Source organism: Numenius arquata, chromosome 14 (assembly GCF_964106895.1).
Source record: "Numenius arquata chromosome 14, bNumArq3.hap1.1, whole genome shotgun sequence".
In the NCBI taxonomy this organism is placed as follows: Eukaryota; Metazoa; Chordata; class Aves; order Charadriiformes; family Scolopacidae; genus Numenius; species Numenius arquata.
Window position 1 is genome coordinate 14,493,941 of NC_133589.1, and position 27,398 is coordinate 14,521,338.

General features: G+C 36.0%; 1 protein-coding gene across 8 annotated transcripts in view; it reads right to left on the reverse strand.

Moving 5' to 3' along the window:
• The window catches only part of RBFOX1 (RNA binding fox-1 homolog 1), a 1,256,716-nt gene that overhangs the window by 218,018 nt on the left and 1,011,300 nt on the right, over positions 1-27,398 (reverse strand). The window lies entirely within an intron of this gene.

A 27,398-nucleotide genomic window follows, 5' to 3' on the forward strand; every position in this document is an offset into this window, starting at 1 on the left:
GAATTACAGTTCTATTAATTCAAGTCGGCAGATTGGGCTTGGCAAGCATAATAGTGAGACAGCTTTCATGACGTGCTGAGCTGAGGGACCACAACCCACAGCACTCAGGATAAAACAATTTACAATTTGTCTGTCAGTTGTCTGTCTGTCTTCCATTCTTTAAGAAATCATGCAGGATCGTCAGCTAAAACCAACCACAATTAATTCCCTTTCTGTGTGAATTTCCTAAAAACCTCATGATTCACCTAGTGTCAGCACTCTGATAACCTAGAAGCAGTGACAGAAATTAAAGTCCAGCTAACAATGAAAACTGGCCTTAAAATTAGAACACCATTACACCTGTGATATAAGTGGTTTATAAAAATCAATATGCATCAATAAGTATGAATCCTCTATACAGCTCATATGAATCACATACTGTAAATTCATTCTGATTAATTACTTATTATCTGTATTGTCTTTGGTTTATCATTTTGGAAAGCTCTGCAGCAGATATCTTAAGTACAGACACCTAAACTAAACTTAGGAGACTTGGGAGGCTTGCAGCTTCTTGATTTAATTGCATTACATGCCTATAAGTAGAAAGCAATTCAGTCTGAAGTGGGACTTACGCATTATTCCTTTACAGCTTCTCAGCAACACTGCTGTTCAATTCTTAGCATTCAACGTATTCTGGTTTTATAATTTCAGTACAAAAAGTGATGTACACATTTTCATTTTGATTATGTAGCTTAAGGAATGTCCAGTAAGTACATGATCTTTTAATTTCACAATCACTAACAATCAAAAAGCAACTTTTTTTTCCCCCATGACTGGTAAATTAATCAGCCATTGTGTTATGAAATTACAGGTTGTAAAATGTAGGAAATATCACAACTTTCTAACATTGTATTATCTGTATACAGGAGAACTGTCACTGTTTAATATATGTTAACAAGAATGCCAAGCACTTACACCTAATTGAAGCTATACATCATTCTAGGTAATTTGTAATAATTAAGAAGAATTACCACCCTAAAAAAGGCAAATAATATTATTTCAACTGAAACTTGAAGTCTGAATTCAAAAACCCAAAATAAACTCTTGGGAATGCAAATACGCCTTTACGCAAACTGTTTTCTTTAAGTATGATATAATTTATGTAATGAAATAAATCTATGCTGTTAAAATATTTAGCAGAACTGAGAATAATGAGTAGAGATAGGATTAGTTTAATTAGTTTACTGAACTGGAGTTCTTATAGTGGCTAAGTGTGATATATTAGCTTTTGTCACTTGGAATAAAAAAAGACGTAATTAGTTCTCATTCAAATACATTGCTTTCTTTGAAAAAGGAATTGTAATATTTTAGCCTGCATAATAGAATATAATACACAGAGCATAAAAATTATCTTCTTCTTCCAAGAGTACATCTATGATAAATAAGAAGAAAACAGGAAAACCCTAAGTATTCAGAACTGTAATCTTGACTACATAGGTTTAATTTACACTGGTACAACTCCACGGATTCAAATGAAATTACAACTACTCAAATTGCAGAAGTGCATTCATTGTTTATCTCTGCCTAATTTAACAGTTTGTAACAATTTTGTCTCTTTATTCAGCAACTACTTTGTTACACAGAAAATCCTGTACTCTTGTCCTAAATCAAGGCTTTCACCAGACTGACTCAAAATTAAGAAGAGGAATGCCTTCCTCGATAATATTTACTGTTGAATCATGAACATATCCATTGCAAGGTCAGGATCAAATTTTATTTCTGTAAAAAAAAGAAAAATAATACTTAAATATCCTTTTATAGAGTAAGTATTATTTCACAGCCAGAAAACTACTTAATGGTAATTGGACATTTCTGAAGACAGCTGTATGGAACACATTTCACTAGAAAGAAAACGTTTTATCCATCTTTTACAAGAACATGGTAAATCTGAATTTTCTCTATTAAGAATGGGAAGATTATTCCAAGGAAGCAATATGACTGTATTTAAACTAGAATCTAAAGGCCCGAGAAATTAACCTTCTGTAACACAACTGAAAACACACCAAAAGAAATAAAAAAGAAATTGTAGTAACACAAAGATGGGAGCAGAAGGAATACAGAGAAGTGAAAGTTTTGCAAAGCAATTAGATATATTTTTCAGTTAATACAACAAAAAAGTTATGAATGGACAAAATCTAACTTTATTTTAATAAGCACTCAGAAAGGGGAAACCCTCTGCTGTAGCATAGTGAGAAGCCTCAGGCATTAGTATTATAACACAGGCCATCTATCATTTAATTTTGCTTTTTTGGAACAGTATTGTTGCATACGTGGGAGCTTTTTAGCATTCTGGATTTTAGTTTGGATGATCCATAAAAAAGCTTCAAAGAGTCCCTAAATCGAAATACAGCAAGTCAATCACGAAAGAGATGAGCTCTCCCACTTTTTGTATCTTCGAGCCATACAGACTTACACATAGCACTTTAGCCAGGAATTCATAATAATTCTGAGAATATAAGAAATACCACTTGTACTTGGGTTCAGTTAGACTATTTATGTTGATGATTTGGGCTGAACAATAACATAGAAACTGAGCTCTGTGGGGCACAAGAAACATAGAAGTCATACAAAGCCTTCACTATTCATGTATTTGTCAAAGTTTCCTATTTCTATCTCATTAACCTCAGACCTTCACCTCCTAGATAATTTTGAAAACTTAACCCCATACCTGCTTCAGAATGGCAGACGTGCCAAACTTAACATCATGATATTTTTAAAAAAGCTCATTACGTTAAGTGAGTTGTCATATTCCTATTAGGAAAGCGGGCAGTGTTCCGATTTATGTATCTTATAAAACCATCCCTGTATTACTAATTGGCAAGTTGAAATATCCAAAAACACCTCATGCGCTGCTGCTGCTGCTGTTATTGAGTCTGGAAATGTGCTGCTTCTGAACAGATAATGCAGGGCCCAGAAACTGGTAATGTGAAGTATTACATTGATCTGTTAGATTAGAAGGAAGCTCCGTTATAATAGTATTTGGAATTCTAAAAATCAGTACATTAGTCATCGAAGACAGGATGGAAACTATACAATTGAATTTGCATCTTTTAATTGTAAAGTCCGAAGGATAAATTCAAAAGAAATGAACTTGCTGCATGATACAATGAAGATGATCAAATCAGAAATGATTTAATAAAACCTAAGCACACAGTTTGGTACTCAAGAGACTGATACATAATTCATAAAGTTGCCACATTGGGTCATTAGGTCAAATATATTAACTAAGTAGTAAGTTATTCTGAGAACTGACTACGAAGCTAAAAGATTCTTAAACGTGAACACTGAGCAAGGAAAAAGCTTTTTTGCCTCATTTCTAATTATTATAATTGACTGTTTACTATATGCTTTGCATGAAACGGCAGACTAAACTGACATTTATGGTTTTGTATACATATTTTCTTATAGGCACTCGTTCACCTCATCTCATTCCTCCCCCCTCTAAAGGAAAATACAGCGGGCTTTGGATATTCATAGTAAAAATGCTGAAATCACTAGAAAGTACACAGGATGATGGAATTCCCTTTACAGTTATCCGTTGGAGAGGATGTGATACAATATTGGCCCATTCATCACAATTCTAGAGATAACACTAATCCCCAGGTGCTGCTCGGAGCACTAACTCAACAAAGCTTTACTTGTTATCTATAAGGGAGAGAAGGAAAAAAGAAAAAAAAAGAAATGCTTCCTTTTCCTTATGGAGCTGCACAGGGATAAGGGTGTACTGTAAGAGTATCCAGCCCTCAGCACATAATGACATAGAGGGGTGGCCAGAAAAAGTGACCTATGGAGAGACTCACTTTCTGTCTATTAAAAGTGTGAAAACTAAGCCTGGGTAGGAGTCCTTACAAAGCAAGTATGGCGTTAGCACTACAGTCACTAATACTGCTCCACTCCCCTCTCCCAGTACTGACCACCACCCAAGGGGCAGAATTTCAACACTCATTTAAGGCTGCAGTAGTTAAGTGAGATTCTCAGATCTCTGTCCCCAAGACCCCACTGGGTTTGTATATTTAATGATGCCAGAACCAGCTGAACTTCTGCGTTGTGCCAGAAGGGAAGGCAAGGCTAAAATTCCTTTCAAGAATTAAGAGGAGAATGGAACAAGATAGTTACAACAGCAGAATACAATGAAAAATCCAGAGGCTCAACTGTACAAAATATTCTTCTGACAATTATAAAAATTCCTTTCATTTTTTTTTTTTTAACGTAAAGAAAAAAAATAAACTGTTTTTGGGAAAAATTCTTACAAGCTCAGCAAGCTCTACCTGCACTCCCAGCACGTGCACCCACTTGTTGGAGAACAAGTATGTTTCTCTCTCCCAGGAATAATACATTCTGCTTCTTAAAACAGATCACCTACATAATCTATTTTAGGTAGCTTGTCAACACAAACATTTTGTCTGTGTGGGAAGAACTTTTAACCCCCAGGAAATCAAACTAAAAATTTAGGACTCGGAGGCACAAAGAAGATGGGATCACCTTCAGGGAATTAGGTGAGTATATGAGTGAATTATGGAAACCTGACAAGTCTCTGCACTACGAATAGCCTTTTGACCTAGTAAGAAATCCACTGTTATCCCACATAGTATCATCTTATAACAAGGTGACACAACGATGGCAAAACTCAACTGGGGGCAACCTGCTCGTGCAAACAAAGACCACTTCTTAACTGTCCCCAAGTAAACTACAATTCGTTTTCAGTTTTGCTTTTGTTTTTTAGTTTGGTGGAGGAAGGAAGGGTGCATTCTCAACCACAAATATTGGCAGTAAATCACAGGTAAAATCCTACCTAAGCTTAGATAACTGTATGATGTTCCTGCAGGGACTCTATTCAGTACAGTGTAATGATAATTTCAGTGTTACACTCTGCTACGACACCTCCATTAGTGATGATGATGTACTTCTGGCTTGAAGAACCCAACCACATCAGACCACAAGATTCTAATTATATCAACACATATGAAAGCAGATGCTGACACAGCACTAACAAAAACATTAATTTCTTCAATTTAGTCAAGCTGTAACAGAAATCACATATAATGAAAATACATTCTTGTATTTTTTCCAGTTACATATATTTATTTATATCCATTTTATTGTAAAAAATATAAAAATAATACGATCACATCAAACTTCAATGAAGTGCGCATTCTTTGTCCATAAATCTGCACACAACACAGACACCAAGAAACATGTATCAAGCACTTGTTCACTACCTCATTTCCAGCACTCAACTGGTAAGAGTGTGGCTGCTGGAACAAAACAGATGGACTCCATAGCGGTATTACAGGTGGAAGGTCAAACCTGATGATTCCAGTAGCCCCTTCTAGACTTCTGTCCTATGTATTTTATGGAAAACAGTTGAGCTACACTTAAATCACATCTCTTATCTGGAATTATTCTGTATTCATACCCTTTCTTTTAAGATTATGAAAAGAACTGATTCAGCTTTTAATAACTGTTAAAACAGAATTGCCCAAAGAATCCAATTTTCTGTGAACTGAATTGTACAATGAAATCCAGCGTAATGTAAGATACGCCATAGTATCATCAAAGCTCTTACCAAAATAACCAGAAGACTTAAATATTATTTTCTTTTCTCCTCTTAACTTTTGCTCTATTAAAAGATACAAAACCCAAGAAGAGATACCAAGTGATAGAGGAATGGACTCAAGAAAACGTGCAATTCTCTGGGTAATGCAACTTGTGTATATAGGAGGAAGTAAAACAATTACTTTAAAAGCTTTTCTTCAGGCACTGTTCATGCTTTCCACTGTGGAGTCATCAATCGCATGACTCTACTCTCTTGTTTACCCACACTTTTCAGTCCATATGACTGAGGATGAATCAGACACTCGTACATGAGCATGAGACCAAGGGAAAAAAGCAACTGCACGGTTATGTATGTGCCTCTACAGAAAGGGAACTCACAGCTAATACAGCAACACTTAAAACAAACACAGACATCTATAAGCCAAATCTGGAGTTGTTAGGGTACTTACACAGTTTTAGGCATAAGCAAATCTCACAATGTATTCACTACTTTTACTTACAAGTGTAACATGACACAAATGACCGATTTTCAAATAAAGCAATAACCCTCACAATCACTAAATGATCAAAGCAGTTGTTACCAAACTTTTAGTGCCTGTGATTCATAGTGACATATTTAAAATTGCAAACGGGGCCTGGCTACTCGACTAAATTTAGCCAACTAGTAATTTGTTCAGACCACAAATGCGCATCCATTGAAGTTATTAAATTATGCCATAATACACAGTATTAAAATGTTTCCCTTAAAGCAACTTGCTGTAATTAAACAAGAGTAAGGAAAATAAACTTTAACTGAGGCTGAGTTGAGAAATGTTCATGACCATTCAGGACAAGACATCAGTGCACAATATGAAGATTTTCTGTCCTCTATGAAATAAGAAATAATATTATAATTTCCATGTTAAAAAAACCAACCAACCAAAAAAAAGTTCAATGTACTATATTTAGTTTCTAACAATCTTAAGGAAATTTTTTTTTTTAAATTAATTTAATTTATTGTGATTCATACAACCGTCTTGTGTAAATTGACGAAACTCAACTGAGGCAAATAAAAAAAAGACACCTGGCCCACTATTTTGCTGAGCTGTGGAGACTTCTTTGGGACTACCAGTGTCTTACGAGAAAAGCTAAGGGATCTTTGCAGAGTTTTATCTGAGGGTCATCCTAGACTCTTCCAAGGCAAAACATTGCCTTTATAGCGCTGCAAAAGCGAGGAAAAAATAGATCAGGTATGCACAGTCACGCTACATGTGGGCCAAGATACTCACACTTTCAAACAATGTTGCTGAAAAGTCTTCTGCCCTTAACATGTATTCTTGGCTGCCAGCCCATGCCCATCTGTCTGGAATGGCACAGTGCCACACTTGAATTGCTGTGACCCTAACTGAACAACATGACAATGAGATTAGATGAAAAGTTCACCGACAACTACATACACACCAGTATGTCCAAAATCATTCTTTAGAGAATAAACTTTCCACATTTGCAAGATACATTTCTCACAGAAAATAAATGTTTCAGGATTCAAGACAAAAACCAGCAATATGGATGTAGCAAATAACTCTGAAAACTTGTTTTTGTGTATCTGGAAGTTTACTAAGAAACTTCTTGCTTGGAAAGATTTGTTCAGTATCTGCTTTTTCTCTGAGAACTCGAAACTATCATTTGTGAGTTAAGAAGAAAGGCTAAAGCGTCAGATGATTCAGAAGTGAAGAAGTTGTATGCTCCTCCCTTTTCTTGTAGCGCAGTATTTCCCAGCAAAGCACAATTGACCATCTAGGTTACTTTTGAGTCAATGGTACTGGTGGATTTTTGCCTAGGATATAGAAACATCTCTTCTTAACAGTTCCTATTCCTCGTTTTTTAGCAGAATTACTGCAAATTGCTTTCATTTCATACAGTCTTGCCAGTCGTTCCTGCATAACAAGAAGGACTGGGGATTTAAAAGCACTAAAACATGCCCTACATTTGTATCATTCTGCAATACCAGAGCCAGACCACAGATAAACACGCTCTGGGTACCTGTCACCTGGTAGATGCTGTCCTTTTCTGTATAGATTTTCCTGGAAAGTGAGATGGGCTGAGAATCTGCAAACCTAAGCATGAATGCAAAGACTAGAAACCAGCAACTAGTTTCCTACTAGAAACTGCTTAAAAGAACCTCCCAGATAGCTACACATTCTGAGTGTGACTACTTTCAAATAAATATTATTAAGTAATGGGGTGGTCTGCAGAAGTAAATGCAGTTTTGGGCAACCTTTGTTTTGGTTGGCATTTTGCTCAGCATGCTTATGGCTATTCATATGCATATCTGAGACTATAAAAAGAGAGCATTTAAGAAAAAGCAGACAAAATTTCTATTCAGCTGAAAAATCAACATACAAATAACCAGTCTAGAGAAAACCAGTGATTTTCCATTGGTTCATTCCTACAATGGGTAAACCTCACATTTTAGTAGGTCTTTTTAGAGGTGTAAAAGGTTTTAGAGGTTCAAACCTGGAATGAAAGGTCACACCACCCGAACACCACAGATGACCACCACTGGCAGTTATGATTCAATCTAAATTATATCTTTAGAAAGACAAATTGAAAACATTTAAAACAACACTATTTTAAGGTCTAAGAACTTTTAACTCCTATGCAATTAGCTTGCATAGATACTTAAGAACTGAAAACAAACAAATAAGAAAATGTTTTTGTTTTCTAAGATTTTAGAAAAGTCTGAAATTGTAATTTGGCAGTATATTATCTGCCAGCACACCTGTCCCACATTTGCTGTATATTTGAAGAATGTATATTCTCATGTCTCTAGACAAATATTTTGTCTAAACTTAGAAATATGCACGTCCATATTGATATTTGTAAATTCAAAATTTCTGAACCTTCAGATAAAAAAATTCTAAATAATCCTTAATTTCACTGCTCTGTCTAAAACTAAACCTGTCTCCCAAAAAAGACACCTTATGAAGCCTCCGATATTCCTGTAAATTAAGTGCCACGTATTTCTATATAAGCACCTTGATGATTGCTTTGTAAAATATCAGAAAAAAAATATTTTCCCAAGACTCTTCGAGTTCTGAAAATGTCTAGTTTGTCAAAAAAGTGTTGCAAAAGGATGGCAGCAAGCACTGCTTCGTGGATCGAGCAGCTCTGAACCACAGAAGGCATCCAAATCACCTAACTTAGGCAGCAGAAGCTGAATCTGTCACAAGTCTGATAAAAGCACTACTCACGAGCCCTTTGCACACTCCCAGAGCGGTGACTGGTGGCACAAACCCACAGCTGGCAATACACTTACAGAAAAGCGTTGCATTTCTAGCCGAAGCTTGGGAAAACACTTCAGACTGCACAAAAAAAGCTATTATCAAGAATTCTAGAAGCCAAGTAGTAGTTCAAAGAATTAACGCATCCAGCTTCTGCAGTCTTTTTTCATCCAGTTGAAGCTGGAAAATATTGACCGACCGCTTGTTTTTATCTCCAATAGCTGCCTTTTCTTTTAATACAAAAATGCATTGTATTTCTAAATTGCAAATAGATCCATTTAGCATCAGGTATGGCTTTGTTTCCAAGTGTAAGAGGTTTCAATGCAAGTTCAGCATAAAAATCCATTTTAAATTTTGCTTTCACATTAATAACTGGACTTCCTTTTACCCCAGCAACTCACAAATGTCAAATAACTAAATAACACAGGCACAGTAATAGCCCCAAACCCAATAAAGAATAAAGTAGCCTTTCTTGCCTGTCAGAGGACCCCATTTTCTATTCTGAGCAGGCAAGCTGAAAGCACTGCTCTTCTGTCATTCCTTGACAGTTATAGACTAGTTCTGCACCTTATTAAAGATTAAGGTTTGCCCAGGCACTCTCTTTTGGCCATCTCCTGTCCACAGTCCAGCATTTATTACAGGAGAGCTAGAGATTAGTACCATATATTCTGCTTTGAAAGAACACCATACCTGAAAATGAGGCCACGTAACCAAATGTCACAGAGCAATTCAAGAAGCACTCAACGAACGAAAACAGTATTTCACTAACTTTAATCTTTCTAGATAATCATATCCTTGGGTTACACATATAACTGATTTCTCTCATTTAGGTTATTTTTTGTAAATTCTAAAACGTAAGAGTAAAATTGGTAACACTTTCCCTTTTTATGATGAAAAATACATCTCTGGTTTGTTAAAAAATTATGCAAGAATTGTGTAAGGCCCTATTATGTGTAAACATTTGCTACTCAATTTTGGTCTGATGCAAGTATGTTATAGCAAAAATTCACAGGCTGAGCTACTACATAAGAAACCCATAGTGGGATTTCCGCAGAACACTGTCGCCCAGACTATTTAGCAAAGACCATTATCAACCCCTAACATTTCTTAGAGATCACCATGAACAATCAACACCCAATTTTTAACCAAAAGCATTAGAAGGTCTGCTTGGTTCCATGGAACGCTTAACGCTGTCATCCGGACCACAGTTTGAAAAACGGTTTTGTAAAATTAGTATTTTTAGGAGCACTGCCAGGTAATTCTAAACTGATGTTCTAAAAATATTCATTTAATATCATCACACATTTCCAGGCTACCATTTTATTCCCTCTAACTTCTGAAGAGGTGCTGAAAAGCAATTGCAAATGGCCAAGTGGCCAAAACTGGAAATAAACAAAAACTTGTTCCATTACAGAGAAGTAAAATTAGAAAAATAAACTCTTTAAATGGTTCATGGTGGTTTCATTTCAGCATTTTGTTTGAGAACAGATAGAAAATATAATATCCTTGCACTTCACATGTGAACTATTAAGTAGTATAAAATTCTGTATCTCGCAGTAAACTTTTACATAAACAAATAAAAACTTATAAAGAGTATTGGAAAGGTTTAGTGTATCTTCCATGGATGCTACATCAGTAAAAGCATGACAACCTGAAACTTATTAAAATGCAAAAAATGAAGTCAGGGAATTCTGCTTGCTTAAGAGGGTAATCCTTTTTTTTTTTTTTTTTTTTTTTTAGATATTGATAATATATGGGAAAGTCTTATCTGTCCAGCTTTTATACTAAGGGCTATGTTCTCTCAGGATGTAAACCAGCAGAATTTCACTCAACTAATGAGTCCATCAATAGCTTATAAACAATTAGATAGATAAATGTCAATTTTAACAAAGGAAACTTATCAGTCAACTCCCAAACACGGAAGAGTTGGAAGAAGACTCCCTCTGCTCCAGGTACGCATCATTTCTTTTGACTGTTGTACACCACGTGTACATAGCCAGCCTTAGGTTTATGTGACACTACATTCACTGAATCAACCATATTCCTACCTTTCTAAAAAGGAAGATCCATCAGGGCTTCTCGATTCTTAAAAAGTTCTAGGGCTTAAGACCAGCACCAGAGAGGAATGCTGTAGCCCTACAGTTCCACCCAGTGCACCGCAGTGTACTGGTCACTCAGGAAAGTGAGAGTGACAGAGAGTGACACTGTACTGTCACATGGTGTTTGTTGTGTTGGAAAAAGACCTAAATAGTTACAGATCACACTCATAAGCTGGTAATGACACTATGAACACAGTCTGTTTGTTATTAAGATAGAAATTAGAACACTGAGATTCTATCTGCTCAATTATTTACTACTCAATATGATAAACATGCTAAAATGTTATTAAAACCTGTGTCCTAGGAACGCAGGAAGTTCATTTATTGGTAGCATATATACCAACACAGATTCAAGACACTTCCTTCAAACTCATCAGAATATTCTTCCAATACACTTTTCCTCAGAGAAGCAGATCGATACATGCCTTTCCCAGCTAGCAATTTGGTGTAGGTTTCCAATAAAGCATTTGACAAAGTATTCAAGCCAATTAAAAACTACACTGTAAAAATAACTAGTGACTGTGGCATCCTGGGGTGGGAGGGAAGAAAGTTAAACAGAGAAAGAAAAGCAAAACAGAGGAGAAGAATATTCCACAGTTCTAAAACAATTATTTGCTATTGATGTAGAAATATCATTATTCTCAGTACGAGTCAAAATGCATTAGCATTCCATCTGCCAATGCTGCAGCAACCATTTTTCTCCATTTCTGTTTGACCTCAAGCCTTTTATGCATAAATGTCAGGGCTCTTTACAATTAATCATGTCTACCACTGACTAATTGTGGACAACAGCAGTGCAATTAACACAAATTTGCTTCAAATATTCATGAACATTCAAAAAGCATTCATTGACACAAGTGTTAGTTACCTAACCACAAAACCTGACAATTCTTTTCTCTTCTGTTTTCAAGCAGCCTCTGCATCAGGGAGCTGAGTGTGCCATCAAGGGTGATAGCAAGTTAAAAAAAAAATAATCTACCAATTCTGAAAATATGATTGCTTCAGTGTTACTTGCTACACATACATGCGAGGAGGAAACAAGCTAAGTAACAAATATGAAAAATATTGCTCTTAATCTTAAGAGTAAGGTAATTCAGTGAACATAAAAATACTGAAACACATTTTGTATACTAAGAAAAAGGAAAATTTTCATAATTCTACCTTAATGAAATTAAAAAAAAAAATTATTTCTAAGCCCAATTTAAAGAAAAGAAACAAAGCAGTCTTTACAAATTATGCAACAATTAGAGCTGAATTAGTTGTCTTGATTCATTCTTAATACTATGCCTGGTACTTTTTTTTGTATCTCACTGAGGAATTAATGGCAGAAGTCTCCCTAACCATAGAAAGCCATTTGTAAGCCTGACCTAAGCACAGCAGATGTAATAGACTTTTTTTTTTTTTTTAATACATGCTTTACATTAAAGAATTTCTTGGACAGTTGTGCTATTTCTAATCAGGCCCCATGGCAAATATTCACCAATCCTCACAGGAATAAACTATTCTCACTTCAAACAATTGTTACAGTTTGAATCCAATTGACTCTAGACAAAAGTACTGAGATAATCAGCATATTAAAGCCAACACTATAACCATATGTTAATTATGTAAATGATTCATTTTAATCAGCTAGAACCATGTAAAGAGTTACAAGGAATGCAAATGTAGGGAGTTATTAAAAATCTCATTATTATTCATCTTGGTTCCATGCGTGAATGTATCCATCCAAACAGATGAATTAATAGTTAGATGAAAGATGAAAGAGCTAGAGGGGAAGTCTGTGGGAAACCATCTGTCTTTGCTTCGTATCCCTCCCAGGCTTCAACCATACTGCAATAGCTACATGGAGAACAACCCCAGAGAAGAGCACTGACTGTCTACACAGCACCTCAACCAGTAGGCAACACTTCTACAAAAAATTTAGAAAAAACACGGCACTTCTCATCTATTCCCAAACTCATACCCTCAGTAGGTCCAGAAAGTGGAAAGGGAAACCTGAATAGTAAGTTCAGATGAACTGCTACAGGAATGTGGTTCCATGCCAACCAAAAATATACAGCAAGTATTGATTTATACAAAGGTTCTGGAGTATTTCAAAGACTTTTATCTAAAGAAAGCTGTCTTACAATTGTCAGTTAGATGTTAAAAGCTATTCAGGAGCTACTGTGATTGGGACCCATATTAGTATCTGAACTGCTTGTCTCAACTTCAGCAGAAATCCTGTATGTGGGAAATATAGAAATCCTTTTAGACAAAGTGCAGACTTTTACAGTATTGCTAGTTCTTCCAAGGAACATGGGGTAAGAGCAATTAATTAAGTCTTAATTCTGGAAGAGTTATTTTTTTTATTTATCCCATTCTCCCAGTTCCCTGTGCAAAGAAAATAAATTCCACACAATAGTCATTTGCATGAAGAAAAGGGTCAAATGGCATTTTCGTTCCCGATTACACCACAATTTTGTCAGCGCTCTCGACATGCAACACCATGTCTACTGTGTAAGGAAATAATGATTAGTTGGAAAGGTAGTGTTTAAAGCCACAGAATAAATAAAAGACTTAGCATGTTTAACACGGGTAAGTATGCATTAGGGTAAATCCAGCCTGCAATTCTTCATGGATTTTATTTTTTTCATGCTTTTTTTTTTAAAATTGAAGAGAATTTACTTCTTAAATCTTTGGTTAAAGCCAGCTACCACTACTCTGCAGACAAAACTCAAACTCCATAAAAAAAATGTACAAAGACCACAATTCAAGTGTTTAGTTCATTATAATATTGAAAAATATGTACTTTTTAAATAAATTATTTTCATTCTAATAAAGAGAGCTAACAGAAATAATTTTTAAAATATGTTTGTCAGTTATCAGAAGCTTTACAAATCTTTGTTCTTCATACTGTAACTCTTTCATGTTTTCCTGCCTGATGTCTCCTAATGCAGTTTCAGTGGAATCATTCTATTTTTGATCTTTAATCCTTTTATATGTTTTTTCTTTGCTTACTCTTGCATGCCTTTGTAGTTTCTGTAATTGGGTCTTTGCACCATTTTAGCAGGGTTTAGCACTGCGCAGCTTGTCAAATTTAAGTAGAAGTGAGAATAATCTATCACTGGTATAATAAGTAAGCGAATAAATTCACATATCACCAACCTAAAGTGAATGTTTGACACAAAAAATTGTAAACTGCAATTCCTCTCTCTCATTCTGCAAAGGCCAGTGAAGATTTTATCCATTTTGTAACCCCCCAAAAAATGCAATTGCACAGAAAGTACTTTAGGTCACTAAAAGTTTATTAAAAATGGCTACATATGTGCAGTGAAATAAGACTTCACTAATTTCTTCTTGAGGTGCCTTTGTAAATTCAAGTTAGGGAAAAGTGTTTGACAGCTTTGCAACTATTGACTGACATTCTTCAGCAAAGCTTCACTGAGTACAGAGCATGATTTAAGCACATCCTGGCGATAATAAACAGAAGTAGTGAAAAAAGGGTAAGCCTACACCAACTGAAATAAAGAGAATGAGTAATTTTTCAGCATATGACCAATTTTTGCTGCTTTTAAAAACACTGTAAACTCTACCTTATTGAGAAATTTCAGTACAGTCTTCAAGTATCAAGTATTTGTTATCTTTACAAGCGTTTCATCTGTTTTTCCAGTTCCTGGCGATATTTACATTTCACAGAAACGTTCATGCAAAATACCTGGTAATGTAGATACAGCCTTAGAAAACAGTGCTGCATTCCAACAAGTCCACAGAGTTTAGAATTATACACAAGTCCTTTGTACAAGTCTCCCGAAGAACACCACTGTTGAGGTATTTTAATTTTATAATGTATGCAACTACCTAAAAATCTGTCCCTGAAAGGATGGCATCAGCTGTGAGATATTTCATGAAATGGAAGTACCTGATCCACGATAGGCTACAGGAGAAACGGATCTCTCCTCACATGCTCCAGACAAAAGTCTTCCTCATATAATTAAATAGGCACGCATCCGTAGATATATACATGAGACAAAGTATAAAACGTATTAAGCAAACTGAAGGGAGTTTCCAGCCTTACACTCATTATTTTGTCCACATTACAAGAATCACTTCCTATTTATGCAGGCATCAATGCATAAACCAGAGGAGAGGGCAGAATGGCAAATCGCAGTGAAAAAAAGAAATGGAAGAAAAACCATACTGATAATATGATAGCTTTAATTTACTAACATCTTGTTTACCATTATGAAGCCTAAGCAGAAGAAATCATAACCTTATTATTATATTCCCCTCTGTTCTTCCATGATATGAATGGAAAATTATATATAAACTTTATAAATATGTCTTTAAAAGTTGTTCTATTACCTGTATTTTGTGTCTGGGAGCGAATCATAAAGCACTCTTTCATCTTTCTACATTTCTTACCACATTTTGACCCTTTACAAGCTCTCCCAGTGCTGGTCGGTAAGGGGGGGGGAGAAAGCTCTCATTGTTCTCCGAGATTACACAGTAAATTCTGTAAGAACAAGGCTCAGCAACAGTCATCTGGAGGCCCTCAAGAAGAGCTATGAGGTTCCACCACACTTACCTCACTCACTAAGCCCTGATTTTCTAACTGCATTTATTTCTGCTCTGTACACCTCAACACATCAGCACTCTTGTGAATACCTGAAGAAAAGCAGGTCAGGGCAAGAAGATTCCTTAAAGAAGCAGTGTGGTACGTATGGGGGGTTTGGGAGTTACTTTGTATAAAGTGATACAAATAAAAACTGGCAAATAAATCCCACTTTGCTAAGGCTCACTTACTTTGCTTTACTTCTCTGTGTTTCTTAATGTCTCTGCTTTTTCATGACCATTTATCTGCCTTTTCCTGATCGCAGACTATTCTTGATCCATGCCTCAGAGTTTCAGATCCTATCATCAATATTAACACTAAGAGAAAACTAGTGTTTGTTTCTCAAACTTGAGAAAATATGATTATATTACTGAGTACTCAGATCCTAATTCAGGAAGCACTTCAGCGTGTGCTTTACTGTAATTTCAGTGCCTTCTTGAACAGAAATATCCCTAAACACATGCCAAAATGCATTTTTTTCCGGGAGGCTTTCAAATGAAAAATGGATTAATTACAATTTGTTACATGTGACACCGTGGCTTTAAAAGACCTGAAGAGTATGTGTATTCATACATCATTTTTTGTCACCTATCTTTACAAACTTTGAAAAAAAGGATACATTTAAGATAATAATTCTCTAAAATACAGTGATGATTATCAACAGAAAATTAAGTGTGGGTAACATAATGGTAGCATACGTGCATTTTGTTGACTGTTAATGTAATCAGTTAGCCTTACCAATAACATATAATTACCATTACCCACTGTGTTGAGGTTTCACTGTTACTTTAGAGAAGACCATGCTTTTCTTGTATCTAAATAGTCTGTGGCCTTTCTGCTGTGCATTTCCATAATGGTATCCACTCAAACAGTGGGTGTAATAGAAAGTGACCTCATGTCATACTAGTACAAAAAGCCACCCCTGTGCACTGCAGGAGTTAAGTATGTCCCATGTTAATGTAAATGCCACACAGTTAAATGAGGCTTCTTCATGCATTCCTGTACTGACAGCAATTGGGGCATTGCGACACTGACGTAAACACACATACCCGGATGGAAGGATCCGGTGCTCCTGTTCTTTGGACATTGAGAAGCACAGACTATATGCTTTGACAAAGCCATGCACAAGAACTGGTACTGCCACACATAGAGCAGCACCTCCAAATTAAGCCTCAGTCGAGTTGCTGATGAAGAAGGGATATGCAAAAATCAGTAAAGAGCTAGCTTGTGCTTTAAATGTTTTTCCTCCTACTTCACAAAATTTGACAGCCAAAAACTGCAGACAAGGTTTCAGAGTGCTGATTATTTAAATAGGTTACTTCACAAATGTCACTTTGCAAACACATAGGCAACATGATTGCTGTTTCTTTCAACACTGTATCAGAAATAGACTCAATAAATGGGATGTTTAAAAAAATCCAAACATTTATGAATCGTTTGAATCTACTGTACTGTATCTTGTTTACTGCTGCTCTAGGAAGCTTTTCTTAAAATAACGTGTTAAATCTCAGAGGGATTATCCTGAAATGAAATTTTTAATAACAGCAAAATAAACTCATCCTTCACAGTGCTCTGTGTCTCATGATTTAGCGTTATCTCTCACCTCTCCTCCCCACTGTACATCTGTATCTACTAGCAAAATTTTATTATCTCCTACTCTGATTTCAGGTATCTGAAGGAAAGTTATGCTTCATATATTATATTATGTTCTTCTCCAAAAGAGAAATTAGATACCTAAGCAATTCTGTGGATCTAAAAATCTTATCCATCATGTCTCGCAACTGTAGGAGGCTAAGGAAAACTCTAGAAGGAAAGACTGAAGGAATGAGGATGGCACTACCACAAGAAGAGAAGGCTGAGGTTGACATCACTGTCTTTAAGCAGATAATGGCCTACTATGAAAAGGATGGAAATAATGCATTTTCTATGCCCACTCTGCATAAAACAACAGTAGGAGGTTAAATTACAAAATGAAAGATTTTAACTCAGACATTGGGGAAATAGCCCCATCTCTAGTAGAAGTGTAAAATGCCTGGAAAGGCTAGAGCGACCCTCTCATTCAAGATCTTAAGAACAGGGTCGCCAAATATCTGTCAGGAATGACATAGGCAAAGTGGATCTTGCATTCAGGCAGAGAAATAGATTACATGATCCCATAAAGTGCCTGCCTTCCCTAATTCTCTCCATGTCTGTTATATACATCTCTTCTAGGAGATGGCACACTTCAAACTTCCTCATTTGTTTGTGGGTATTCTGCATTTTCAGTCTTGCAGACAAAAACCCCAGCAGGAACCAGTGGTTAGAAGCAGAAATAGAGATATAGAGCCTCGCAATGTCCTAACTGGAAGGGTAATCAAACATTCAAACAGTTCAGCAGGGTATCAGTGAAACTGATGGAATCAAAATTACTCGGATGTTTAAAACAAGATTAAATATCTTTCCAAAAGGTCTGGTTTAAGCCCGCCTCTGAGAGAAATCCTGTATCATGCATGGTCAAGAGGACAGGCTGAATTATCATAATGATCCTTCCTGGCTTGAACACCTTTGACTCTGTGAATCAGAAATACCTATTCACAGCAAGAAAAACCTTCTTATATAAGTGTATATATTTACTTTCTGATTCTGAAAATAAATAAAATATGGTAACAAAAAAAATGCAGAAGTTAGGTTTTGTTACATTAGAGGAATTGTCTTCATCAAACAGCATGGAATCAATTTTTAACAAAAATGTTTTGTCCTGAGACAGAGAGAGAAAAAGAACCATTACACGTTTGACTTGATTTTTCTATTTCTGCAGTAGGTGATTTATATTCAGTCTCCTGTCCTGTTAGAGAACAAATGCTAACTGTTAAACAAAGCCACAATGTACACTGGTGGTTTGCTTTTTTTTTTTAACATGCCCAAAAAGGCCTGGAGGGTAATTAACACTAACTGCCTTCATCTTACTCTTGAAACACAGCTGCTATTAAACAAACAAACAAACTTCCCAAAACCTAATAAATAAGTTTTACTTAAATTTATAACTTTTATCTTTCCCTCCAAGGAAATGCGCTGCTTCAGCAGAATTATGTATGCATACAAAAGAACAAAGCGGTAAATGTAACAAATATTAACAATGCAATACGATCAGTATACAGTATATTCATAGACAAATTAATTCTTTAATTTTAGTCATTAGGTTAGGGAGCTAGTAGTAAAATGGATGGCATTTTAGACAGTACATTTGACAATCACCTCATGAGCTTACAGGCATCATTCTCAAGGAATACTTCCACGCATACTTTAAATGCTTGCCCAGTATACAGTGTTCCCTAAAAATATGTCTTGGATCTGTTTCTGAAAGTGTCTGATTCCCAACTCACAATCTATTTTTATGGTGTGGATGCCATATCTTGGCATATAGAATACAGAAAGTGAGAAACATGGGGTAAAAACTGTAATATTACAACAGTGTTACAGAATGGTATCAAGAAAATGAAGCACTGGGCAGATTTTTTGCTGTGTCAGAAAAGAAGTGCTCAGAAACAAACAAACAAAAAGAATAAAACTATAAAAGGTGGGCTTAAATAATCACATCATCTGGCTCTGACCCAGAACTACTTTTAAGTTTTTCAGGTACTTGATTTTAACTTCTTGAACTCAGGGAAGGAAAATCTCTACAATGAATTCAACTAACAAACTGGAACTGTAAAACAGAAAACATCGTGCCATCTATCCAGAAGCACAATACTACGTATTTATGAATATTTTTAAATAATCTCTCCCACATTAAGTAAGATTCACCAAGGAATCACTGGAACCGCCTCTTCTCTTCTTGATCTCCCATTTCTTATTGCAATCAAGAGAATAAAAATACCTTTCCCAGGATTTTACTATTATTCTGCTACAGGAAGGCTTTTATTAAAAAAATATCTTGTGCGGTTCTGTAATAATGAACAAATAGTAATGCAAAAAATAAATTTGCAACCAGAAACCTTCCACCAGGAATATAATGACCTCAGACCTCAAGACGACTGCAGAACAGCATATAAAAAGTACATTTCACAGACACTTCAGAAAATCCTTCTTTTGGACAAGCACCAGAAATAAACACGCAGCCACAACAGGAGCTAACACGCACAGAATCATTTTCAGGCCCATGTAAAGGCCATACACTGTCCAACAACGCTCTAGGTACTCCTCAGAAGACCACCAGTTCCAGAGGACTAACAATGAGATACTTCAGACATTCTCTCTCCTAGGAACAAAGCCTATTTTTCAGAAAACCACAAGACTCTCACTTTCTTGCCTTTATGAAATACAGTTAACCATATATCATCATCTGCATGGGAGACTACAGCCTAACATCATCCCCAGTTCTGCCACAAGATACTAAACCTTACTTATATCCATCTGAAGAGGAATTTAACAAAGTCATTATGCAGAGAACTAAGGCCAGAGAAAAACAGGGAATCAGTATTTGCAGATTTGCGTCTTTATTACAGAAAAATAAGACTAGAATAGCAGACAGGTTTTAGAGTTCTCTTGCATATTTCAGTGAAAAGACTTACTGACTGCCCAGTAACTTACAGATATTTTTTTTTTAAGGTCCTGGCACAGGGCTTTTTCTGTTATTAAAAGACAGGCATTACACAACAGGAAAGCTATGTCTGTCTTGCATTTTTGTCTCCGCCTCCCCCCCCCAAAAAGGAAAATCCAAAAGACAACTCATAAGAAACACCCACTGACATTTTTAGGTCAACACACTTTCATAGCCTCTACATGATATTCTGATACAATAAAAATAGTCAATCACTGCAATTTTTTGAGACACCAGGAAAGTATGCTTTTCCAGAATGGCCAACTATAAAATGTTCAGTTATAATACATATCACAAAATATAGGAGCATTTTGTTCTCAGCATCTTTTTCAACAGTAGATGTTATCATATCATTGGAAATGACAAATCCCACTCTGCGCATAAACATGTCATACATGATTTTAGAAGTGTGCTGGTCTACAGTGCCTTCCTCCCTTCACTACCAGCATGCCTCTGAAATCAAAAAGTAACACACATTTCAGACATAATATGCAAAAAAGAGGAAAATATATCCCTGCAGTCATCACAAAGAGTTGCCATCATAAAGCTGATTACAGTGACAATTAGACTGAATGTAGAACATTACACGGCATAATATCACAAGCTTTTTAAGTCAGCTGGCAACATAATACCAAATGCCACTCAGAAATCAGATTTCAAGTGTTAGCATCTCTAAAATGCATATGAAATTTTCTCATGGACTGAAAGCTCCTCTTAAAGATATAGTTTGAAGCGCAGTGGATTGGGGCACAGACTCCGAGCTGTCAGTCAGGTCTCCTTATGTTTTTCACACAGTGACTCTCAAAAATCTACTAGAGATGAAAGTTCATATAAACCGCCTTCTTTCAAAATCTGTGCTTCCCTGTTGGGAACATATTCAGCAGACTTGGCTTACGGTACAGGATGTATATACTGGGCTTAATTGTGCCTAACAATCGTCTTGGCCAGTGGAAGGCATTTTCAGAAGGGAAATGTGTATGAACATCTGCTACGTTTCCCTATGCCTGATTTTAACTGTTCCTTCATGGAGGAAGGCATAAAAATCAAAGCATTCATTTCTGCAGTAAAAAGAGCGTGTACTCACTTCAGTCAATCCAGCACAGTATGTCAGTTAAAAATGGTACTCTCAGAATCCTGCAAAGGATTTATTTCATTTCCTACAACAGCAGCGTTCAAAAGGCTTGAGTGTGTTTTAACAACTTACGTCTACAAAATAAGTCACCACAGGAGCCAGCAAAGACAGTGTCCCAGTACATATTGACTAATGCCATCATGAAACCCACCCATCTATTTCTCTTCTTACAGAATTAGTTTTGAAAAATTTCTTTGAATCATCAACAGTTTCAGGTAACCTTTAGAAGTATTTAGAAGTAAATCCTCACATGCAATATTTTCTTTCATTTTATATTTAAGATTCTGAACAAATAAACATGGAACTACATAGTGCCACTTGTGCAACAAAATGAACAGCAAACCTAAGAACTGATTTGACAGGGAACAAGCAGAGTAGGAAGAACAATTTTCCGAAGACTGGCTGTTTTTTTAAGGAGAAGTGGGCCTAACCCTAGCTGCTGTGTTCCAGTTAGCCTCTTCTGTTACTGGATTCAACTAGTGAGAACTGCATCTAGGTAGTAAAGAGTGAGATGGATACTTATGTCTTAAATGGAAAGAGAAGACAAACAGAACATGGAAGCTAGATTTTTAATGGTATAAGTTGGTCACAGAGAGATTAAGTTATTTTCAAGACTTCAAGTTTGCCTTATTCTGGTTTTAGATATTATAAGGCAAAAAAGACACAATGTTTTAAAAAAGCAATAATAAGAAGCGTAGTTTATTCCTGTGTTCCAGAAGGGGACAGGGCTCCAATTACATTTAGTTCCCCTTAGTGCAAGGAAAGCTTGTGCTGTCTTTTCCTCATTCACCTCAGAACAGACTCTTGCATGACTTGCCACAACAAAACACGCTACATTGTTCGTCCTCCTTGGTCTATCTCAGGACAAGGTAGAAAAGATTCCTGCACTTCTGGAAATAACATTCATTGGAACAGAGGAAAAAAAAACAAACAAAAAACTAAAAAGCCGGTCAAGCACTAAACCCACACTCCTGAAAATAAAATAAAACAAAACGCTGTACGCATAAAATACACATCCAACACTTAGAGAATAAGGTACCATTTTTCATGGGGGGGTGTACACCCTCAAACTTTCTTTCAGGTAAGTGAAGCAGGTCCCATCTTAACCTCCCAATCTAGCATCCAACTGAGCCTAAGCACCTGAGCTACGCTTGCAGAGAGAAGTGATCTCTAGGGAGATTAACGAAGGACTTCTCAGGTTTACTAATTCACTGAAAGCATCACACTAAGGCTAGTAGGGAAAAACAGAGTGATTCATTCTGTATTATTATCTACAAGGTCACTTGCAGATACAGGAAGACCTGCTTTCCCTCACCTCTAGTCACCTTTTATTTTGCAACTACATGTCATCTTCTTTGCTTTTGACCAACTACATGGTTCTATCTTTTAAAAAGCCTGACAGTGTTGGTTTGAGGTTTTTTTTAACCTGTTCTTATTACTCATTGGAATTCTCACCTACATTCAGGTTCTGATTTAATATAATTCTAAGATTTTCTCTAGGATGGAGATTTTTCTCTTTCTTGCTCTCTAGTGTCAACATGATTTGTTCTCAAAGTGTTTGAAAGACACTTGTATATAGTACCACTGTCAGTAAAAAATGAAGACAGGTGATGATATCTGCACAGCTGCTGGTAACTTTCGGAAAAATCTATGTATTTGCATTTTGGCAGCCAATCTCTTGCCTGGGTTAGATGTTTTGCAGTTTACATGTTAAGATGGCTGGAGATGTATTTTATTGTATTTGCTAGATATTCAAATGTTAGGGAGAAAGTAAAGTGTCACAGACATTTATCATAGTAAAACAATATATAAACAACCTACCATTTCCTCCTCCATTACTTTTAAATTTTACTAATGAGCATACAGGAGGGCATCACGTGCTTTTGAAGCAGTATAGCAAAGTAAGGACAGATATATATCAAAAGCGTACTTCTAGCTCCACAAGATGAAAAAGCACTGGGGTAATGATCATTTCACCAGATTTTTAATCTCTCAGAATTAAAAACAAAACAAAACAAAACCGCAGCATAGTTCAGGTAAGTTCCCTGCTTTATGAGTATTTTTAGCTTTATCCTAGTAAGTTGCTTTTACTCTAAGAATACTTTCCAATAACGTCTGAATAACGTTTCCTTGAAATGCACAATTTATTTAATTCAAAAGCCTCAAACAAAATCTTAAAAGGCAGAATATGAACCATTCTGATTCTTGAATATATAAGCAACAGACTTTTGCTTTCTTCTCAGTTTGATCAGCAATAAAGCAATACACAGATGAAAAAAAAATAAAGACTTTCTTTATTGATTTAATAAACCCGTCAGAATTAAAGAGGATTAAGTCATCCTCCAAGCTATCTAGCTCATGTATATCTGGCCACTAGAGGAAGAGAACAAACCAGGGTATCAGAATTTACCCTAATCCACAATAATCTGAATCTCATGAAACACAATTGGAAACTCGGATGCAGAAAATGTACCTGGATCAAATTCCTATTATCTATTTACAGTGTTCAGGACCTGTCACCCCACTAAAAAAACCCCAAAATTTTTCAAATTATCTGTGAACCCTTCTTATTTTTGTAAACTTAAGACAGCTGTGATATCTAACTGGCAAATATTTAGCCAGGTGTGATTCCATCCACCTCACCCAGTAATAGAACAGTTCAAATGCAATTCCCAATTACTTCAGTTGAAAATATTTATAGTTTAAATTATGATGTCCTTACATTTTTTTTCCGCAACCTGGTCTACTGAAATAGACATTTCATATGTTTTTACACCACCTTCTTTAAAACCAGGTCTGAGAAAACAAGTTACCTGCATTCCTCAGTTAAAAAAGGCAAGAAAGCAGACTAAATAAAACAAATAGATGTATTTCAACCGGGTTTCTAACTTTAGCTCATGTAACACAAGATAACTTATCAGAGGGTGAATAGGTAAAATATTCAAGAATAGTCCATAAAAATAATTGTTCTATATTTAGATATAAAAGCATATTTTGATATGAGTTGTGTATCATTCTACCGAAAGCAACAGAACTTCAAAGTTGCATCTCCTGGCATAATCTGGCCATCAGATATTAATTACTGATGATTATGCATGAGACAGAAAAAAAAAAAAAAAAAAAAATCAGCTAAAACTCCAGATCCTTGGAAATAGCCGTATCAGCTTGCTGGCTTCTAGTTAGGGAAGTCAAATTAAATAATCTGCTTTTGCAGTGAATCCAAATCTTAAAAGTTTTGTCTTATTTAGGGGACGAATAAATAAATAGAACCCATGCTAATGAAAGTTATTCTATCTATAAAAACTGTTCTGTTAATACAGATTCAAATATTCTTTTATTTATTCCACTTAAATAATACTGCAGAAGTTACAGCCCAAATTTATCTGGTTTCTTGCCATACTAAAACACTCCATTGAAGTGTGCCATCTAACACACAAGCTAGTTACCGTAATTATATATCATCATGTCTAAAATTCACTAATACTGATATTACATGCAAACGTGGGGCTGGAAAAAAATTCTGTGTCCACTGGGTGTCAGATAAAATCTTTTGCTTTTTTGCTGAGCTGAGGAAGAAACCCTCACTATAACACAACATTGACCGAGCTGACAGAATAACAGGTAATGCAGTATCGCCTGACTCATTCAAATTATGTCACCCATTGACTTCTGAAGTAAAGGCTAGCGAGACAAAATCATGCAGATGGGAGGAGAGAATAACCACTTGCTTCTTAGAGTCAAACTAGACTATTTAGATAGACTATCCTTCTCATTAAAAAGTCTCTTTGGTCAATGGGAAAGACATTCTGTGTCATTGCCCCTCCCCTCTGCAGGTTCACTCACTAGGTATTTTATGATATCTGCACTTATTAGCATGAAACAAAGGCAGGTTAAGAAAAATAAATTCTAGAAATAGCACTAACAAAATACTTTCAAGCTGTTTGTAGCCTCCTGAGCAAATGACAGTTTCACAGAGAACTCATGTTGGCTACATCGCCTGATCCATGTATCAATAGGAAAAAAAATTATCTGAAGCTGTATTTCCAGAGGTTTAAACACCGATAACTGAAAAAGTTTGTAAATAAAGTAATAAAGACCACATCCATCACTACCACCACCACCTTACACGTCATTAAAAGCACTTTTGATACAAGAGGGAGAAAACCTAACTCTTAGAGAGAGAAGGAATTTTAGGTATACTCTCTCAGAAACTGAACCATATACGCACTCAGATGAAAAATGATTGCAGTAGTAAAACATGTTAGTTCTCCACTCAAAGCACAGAGAGTACAGTATCAATAACAGGAGACCTTATCACTTGAAAAGACAGAAAAACACAACCAAGCCAGAATAAATTTGCATCTAAGGTAAATCATCTACTTACTGCATTTCAAATAAGCAATTTGGCCAATGTAAACAGAAATTATGCACTGCATTCCACTAGATCATAATCTAAAAACAACCGAAACAACAGTACACCAGGAAACATGGGAAGAATTAAGACCTCTCAATTTCTATTTCAAATGCATTATTCAAGTAAAAACTACTAAATTGCAAAAGCCGTTTTAATGTAAGGCAACACAACATATCCACAACATTTTCCAAAACTGGACTGCCAGAAAGCGTGATTTTGCAGGTAGCCTAACACATGGGCATCTACAAGTGTTCTGAATGCATTCACTGCTAGAACTTCCCAATACAGCACTAAAACAAGGATTGTACAGACGGGCAAAGATGGAACTGTGAAGAAGTCTGCACCACTACTTTTCACAGCATATTCTAGGCAAATCTCTCACTTAGACCTAAAATAAAATGAAAGTGTCTCCAGCTTACCACTTTTCCAGTTGTCACTCAAACACACTAGTTAGCTAGTTATGGAAAATCAGATGCACAGATATAATCAAAATACCTTAAGAATAATTAAGCTTAAGAATTAGGTACTTAAAAGAACAGTAATTCCCAGTCTGTTAAAATAGTTACTCAACGGCTATCTATTTCCTACTTTTCTTCTACCCCCCTTTACCACCACAAATAAATAAGCAAATAAAAGCAGAAGAAAAGGTTTTAGCTTAGCTGGCTGAAGTCTTTAACAATGAACATAAGCTTAAACCCTCAAAACTCTTAGAGGTTTTCTGGTCACTAAGCTAAAATAAAGGCATACTTTAAAAAAACCTGATCACATTCAGAAAAAAACCTCCTTTTTAATCTTAAATTTAAGTAGCGCATTTTGTATTAAACAGAACTGTCTCTTTATTTAGAATTTTCCAGTAGTTTACTGAAAACTCTAAGCAATTTCAACTTCAATAATTTTTATAATAATGCATATGAACTCCTCTTTCTCTGTGAAATAGAAATTGAGCCACCTAAACCAGCCCTGTAATAAATAATTTAGTTTCCATCATTAAAGCATTACATACTGCACTTTTGTTTTTAAAATATTTTATCATAATCCTAACATCTCAAGTATCCAGAGCAACTGCAAAGATTTTATACACCGAAAACACTAAAAGCCATGAAAGATTAAGCTAATATGGAGACAATTAACTTATTATTCTATAAAACATACCACTCTTCTATGCTGGACTTGGTAGTTTTCATGATAAACAGAACTTTTTTTCACATTTATTCTGAGAACATGTAAGAGGGTACAGCAGCACACGGCCACACATCCCCACAATAGGGCAATGGTCCCAGAACCTGGCCAGTGCAGACGGATCTTCTCCACGTGACAACCTACTGACCTCACTGCTTATCTGGACACAAGGAATCAAAAGACAAAACTGGGATATGAACCAAGGGCAGGATAAGAAGTCTTTTACTGGACTGCCACTTAATCCTCTATGGTGGTTTTTTTAACCTCACCTGCCAGGAGAAACAGCGTGATAGTCCTGACACCAAGCAGGCCTTGCTGTCCACAGCATGTGCAGTTGCAGGGTTGCAGTACCTGCTCTGGTCCTCATGGCTGCGTCATTGTGACAGCCTGTGAAGCCGCCAGTACATCTTTTGTGCCAAGTCAGAAAACATCTCTGCACCCACTTGAGGCATAGTGCTATTTATGCATCATTTGTACTTTCATGTGATCTTTTTTCCTCCTACAGTTTGACTCAGGAGGAGGAAGGGAGAGGAATAGATTTTTTTT